This window comes from Athene cunicularia (genome assembly GCF_003259725.1).
Source record: "Athene cunicularia isolate RWA chromosome 7 unlocalized genomic scaffold, athCun1 chr7_part1, whole genome shotgun sequence".
In the NCBI taxonomy this organism is placed as follows: domain Eukaryota; kingdom Metazoa; phylum Chordata; class Aves; order Strigiformes; family Strigidae; genus Athene; species Athene cunicularia.
This window is the reverse complement of record NW_020799107.1, coordinates 18,169,980-18,176,065: the sequence shown is the minus strand read 5'-3', so window position 1 is coordinate 18,176,065 and position 6,086 is coordinate 18,169,980.

Below are 6,086 nucleotides of genomic sequence, written 5' to 3'. Positions count from 1 at the left end.
TCTGTCACGCTGCCGGGCCCTGCCCTGCCCCGGGCCTGGCCGGTGGCTCCTGCCCCGGGCAGACCGGCCCCCGCCCAGGGGAGCGCAACGGGGCCCAGCCGCGCTGCGCCGGGCGGGCCTGGCACTCGGCTGAGAGCCTGACAAATCATTAACGAAGGTGCCGCATCCCTCTGCGAGGTCGGGAATTTACGGTTACACCTCGGAGAAAGAAGGGATGAACATGGCCTGGGGCCAGACCCGTTACCTTTGTGCCAGAGGCGCAGCTCTGGGGCGCCCCGCTGGGCCCGGGACGCTCCGTCAGCCACAGCTCCGGCAAGAGCGGGCAGTGGAGAGGTTTGGTCTCACGCTTTGAGCTCCTCCACAGTGAGGAAGGCAGGTCCTGCCCCGCCATATGTACACAAAATCCCACGGGGCAGTGCCACAGCCGTCCTCATTGGCGTTCGTCCTATTGCAAAATAGAAATAGCCCCTCGCTGTATGGAGAACTGTTTGATGGCACCAAGCAGAGTGGGTAAAGTTGTATAAATCGGTCGATCTGATGGAAAGTCAAATAAACAAAGCCCAGCCCCTGGTGAAAACAGCTCTATGTGGAAACGTTCTGACCGTACTTGGCGTGCTCAGTAACAGAAAGGTCGGACTGGTGAAAATACAGAGCGTTTGGGTATATGTGTGTTTTGCTGTTATCCTGAACCCGTTGAAGAAATCATCACACACGTGCCAAAATTTCAATTCTGGAGAAAGATTTTTCTGACTTTGAAGCCACACTCACAGTTTTCATTTTGGCTGAGTCACAGATGATTTTGCAGGACGTTTATTTCCAATGAACCGAAGGATTCCTTGTCCTCTGAACAGTTCATTCTCTGTTCTGCTGACAGCAGAAGTGCAAGTCCAAGTTGATTAACAATTCTTATATACAGAGACTGGCAAACATATCTGGAATTTTACAGTGTGAGATGATTGGCTTGATTTGCTCTATTTACACAACTGCACTGATCAGACCACTGTTTTCTGCCCAATTGATACACTGGCATACGTGTGATATGTTAAACCTCACAGTTTTCAAAAGAATAGAAGGACGGACTACGGTGTAGGTGCTCTAGGTAGAAAAATGAAGTCAGGAAGAGATAAAAACCTTCAGGTGGCAATGGTATGCTGATACAATCAGCATTTTAGAATTTCACCCACAAAAAGAAAGTATGCTTTGATTTTTCACAAGTCCTCGAAACTTGTTACATAGTTGCAACCTGACATACATGGTACCTTTTTTTTTTGTCTTTGGCTGAGTCACGTAATTGTTTTTAAATTGCAGGCAAATAAAAAACACAATTAGGAGGAATATTAGCAAATAAATACTTCTGTTTTAAAACAGCTTTGCTAGGATTCTAATGACTCATGACAGCAAAAATGCCACTTGTAGGAAAGAACAATAAAAATGTAATGCTATTATAATTTCACTTGAATTTAAATAACAAATGGACCTAAATTTTTTTTTCTACTTCTCATAGTCTGCCCTGATGCTTGCTGCTTTCAGTGCTTTCTGTGGGAATAGCATTGTATGAGAAAAATACAGTCACTGAAAAGCTGAGACGCAGAAAGGCTTATGTGGTTGTTCCGGTGTAGCGTTGGAAGTGTTGCATAGGTGAAAACGTGAAACTAAAGTTTCTCCTGAGTTACTGCTTCTCCTTGAAAGCAACTGCTTGCCTAAAGATATGTGAGAGCGTTTGACCTAGCTCTGTTTAAGTATGACCTTTTGTAACACTTTCTTTGAACAGGTACAAACCCAGTACTCTGTGGACAATTAATACTGTTGATATAGAAAGGCTAGCAGGTTTCTGCTAAGTCATGATGTGAAAATATTTGTGACTTGGTCTCTTGGATTCTTTTTTATCATAAATACACCTAAGATTCCTAGTCCGTTTTGTTTTGGATTTTTGGTTTTGGTTTGTTTTTTTTTTTTTTTTTTGATACTTGCTATGCTTCTGTAGCACAGTGGTCCTCATTCGAAGACAACATTTCCCTGAATCTTCAACTCAGTAGTTTTCTTTTTAATTTAATCCTTGTTAGCCCTAATCAAGTCCAGGTGTTTATCAAGTAAAACTAAAAATATATACTGAGAAAAACCCCAACAGATTCAAGCTATTCAGTATGCACCCCACTTCTAGAAAATCAAGCTCTCTGGTTCTCAAAAGCCTGTGTGCTATTTAGAACCATGACACTTGATTAATGTGGCAAAATTATGCCTTTAATTAGAGTAAACTTTCACAGTTATTACTGATGAAGTGAAGGTTTAAAAAAATCCAAACTATTTGTGATTATGTCTGAAAACTATAGAGGGTTTTTGCTGGAGTTTTAATTTCACCCTTGCACACATTCCTCCCCCCACCCCCCTTGCTTTTATCAAGATATTTTCGATGTGGTTTTGTATGTATAATGGCTTCACTGTAAAAAGCTTCACTATAATTTCTTAAAGACGGTTACATGAAGAGAACTAATATCATACCTATGACCATACACCGTCATAGCCACAGTGGCAGAAAAAAAAATTATCTCTACTGAAGTACTAGACTGAAGCCACAGAAGTAGCTAGTTTTTCCACTGCAAGGCTATAACCAGGCATAAGTCTTGTCTCCTAATATAATGTTTTCTCTACAATCACCTCAAAACAAATTGCATCAAAAGGAAAAAAAAAAAAAAAAAGTCCAACAAAAAAGGTATGCCCCAAGATATAAGCCTGAATTTGTAATTTATGTGTATTTGTTATCTCAGTGTACTTAAGAAACATTGAACACATCTTACGGTCCTGATACAACAAACTGTGCATCCTTGCTCCTTGAGCATTTCAAAAGCCCATTTTTAACTTTGAAAACTGGCCTGTCTGTTTGGGCAGAGTACTTCATGAGAACCAAACTTATCCAATGAGCACAAGTAGAGATATCACTAGCTAACTTCTTGGCAGTAGTGCATAACTCTGAAAATTATCTGTAGTGGAATGGTTTGTGAGGAGTCTTGCCTATTATTATAGCTCACATTGAATGTTAAATTTAAAATTACTGTTAAAATTTGTATATTTTATTGCAGATAAGGAAAAGGCTCCAAGGGACTAAATCAGTACTGCCAGTCTTGGTTGTTACCAGAAGCTGCTTTTCAACCTAATCTGAAATGCCCTCTGTTTGCACTTACATAAAACAGGGCATGGTAATACTCTGGTGTTTCCCCTGACTTAATTTTCCATTTCTGCACTTACTATTAAGAAGCAGATTTGCACTGTGTTTTTCCTTTTGTTCTTTGGTTTGGGCTTGGGATCTTTTACCTGTTGAAAAGCATGAATACTTTAGCATACTTTTGTAAGAAACACGAGGAATGGATTTTATTGCTAGCTTTGACACCAGTGTTTACTATTTCAATAGCAAGTTCTGTGATTCCCTGTGACAGCTTTGTCCTCAGCCCAGAACATCCCCCTGCTGGAATTTTGCCTTGATCTGTAACACAAGAACAGAATTAAATTCTGTGCAGGGTTTTGAGAATGATACCCTTCAAATCAATCAAATCAAATCAAGAGCTTATGATTTCTGAAAGGCTGGTGTAGCTAAAACCAAATAATTAGGTTCAGCATAGGGTTGACTGGGTGGCATGTAGTGCTTGTGAGATGCAGGTCAGACCACATGACATACTGGTTTCTGCTCCCTCGCACTAAGGCTGCATGAAATCAATCATTCAGCAGCATCTATGATAAGCTGTGCATTAGGTGATGTGATCTGCACTGGCCAACCTTGAACTTCTATAAGGCATAAAGTTCCTTCCTAGAGAGAACTATAATAGTCCAGGGTGAATATTATGTATGTATGGATTACAGTGGCTATGTCTTCATCTAATGGGTCTAAATCTACTGGACTAGATGTAATATTCTGGGTAGCTATGGATGAATGAACCGCATAATACACTGCTGCAGTTTTTTCTGGAAGTGAATTGACGAGTTTCAGGGAACTGACTTCACAGTGCCAACCATTTGTAATGATAGGACCGTAATGGAAGAAACATTTTTCTTTTAATACCTTTCTCTGTTCTTATTAATTCCTTGTAAATATTTGTGAATACTTAATGCTTTGTTAGTTCCTTTGAAATAACTATTATGAAGAGTGGATGACTTTAAACATCACGTGATAGAATGAATATATAGGTAAATTAAACAGGCAATGTTGCACAACAGCAGAGTTTTGCTGATACTTTTTACAGCCGTTTTTCTGGAACTTCACCTTACACAAAGGACATAATTTCTGACTTTACATACCTTCAGAATACTGCACACAAACATGTAACTATTATAGAGGGAAGGGTGCAGGTGACTATGCTATCTGGTATTCCTTGTGTTTATCCAGCACATAGAAGTTCAGTTTCCATAACGGGAAATCAGATTCAAGACCCTTTAACACTAGTTGTTTTGTAGAACGGGAAACAAAATACAAGCACTAAAAAAAAAACCCCAAACCCAAAATAAAACAAACAAAAAACCTAACAAGAAATGTAGAGCTAAAATACCTTTACACAAATAGCCACACCACTCATAAGTCTCAGCCATTTCTGAGCTGCTGCCAAGAACACTTAAGCAATAGTATTAGACAAAGCACAGGAAGAGTCTCCAGATATATGCAAAGAGGAAGGGAGATGTAGAGTTATTTTGGGCAAAAAGAAACAACATACCCAGTCAGACTCAAGGCAGGTAGCATTCCACTTTTGTTATCAGAGTACGATGCTGATACATGAAATTTAAAGACAAAATTACTTCTGTATTTTGAAAAATTGATATATAGAGATTTGTTTGCCTAAATGCAGGCATCTAATAACAATTTAGATACCTATTCTGCCATGCCCTAAAAAGACACGGATTTCCTGTTAATCCTATGTCACATGTGACAGCCCCATGTGGATGTTTCTGATATCCTTGGACATTAAATATCACATTGGACAATGGTATTTAGGTGCCGGAATTTCACTCATATTCTTTCTCTTCTGCTTTTGTAACATGCAGCTCACAATACACTATCCATAACTTTAGGAAACAAAATGAAAGTCTAGTAACTTCAGAAATCTTGCGTTGTGAAATTGAGTTTTGGAAGCTTTCGTTACATCTAAGATTTTTCTCTAATTCTGGGAATAGTAAGGAATATAATACGTGATTGTATGCATATCTGCATACTTGTGAGGGGAGGAGGAATTTTTCTCTTCCAAAATCACTAGAATAACTTAGCCCAGATTTGCAGCCTCAAATTTGCACCAGCCCTCACTAAGCAAGGCAATTTCCAAATCAATCTACTGTGCATGTGCAATTCAGAATGCCTTGAAAAGGGGTTATGAAATGAAAAGCTCTACTGAACCTTAATGATGGAGTCATTATGTTCCTCCCAAATGACAGAAGGTAAAACAAACAAATGCTTATCTAGCCAGCTGGAATTCCTAAGGTAGTGCCACTGTACGATAACGTATCTGCCACCATTTTAACACATCACCTGGTAGGACATTTAGTACTTTTTGGAATGAATTAATCCCACAGAGTTTACACAGAGAAATAGGGCACTTGCTCTGTCTCAAGAGTTTTTCCAAGAAATCTGTATTCAGGGAACAAGGTATTCAATAAACATTTAAAAACCAACCTACCATTCATGTTTTAAAAGCATTGTGCTGAGTACTTGGAAGTTATTATATTAAAAGGTTATTAATGCAAATGTCTGTAATTCAGAAACCCTATCTAACAACGACAATCTCAGCACTTATGAACCTAATTATCACAACATCAGTGCACCTAACGTTTTAATGTATTTATTCCCTGCATTCGGATGAGTAAATGTTTGCATCTTAATGTACCTGAACATATTTTAAAATTAACCCTAAGTGGGTATTCAGAGTACCTGACTTTAGACACTATATCAAGTTAGGTTGGCAATTTAACATAGAGGCATAGAACTTCCATGGACAGAAGCAGGTGACTCCAGAGGTCAACTGAAAAACACATAGGGGTTTTAGCACTAGCAGCCATCCCAGAATAACTTTTTGTTTCCTCTGACTACATGGGAAACCTAGAGAGAACGGTCT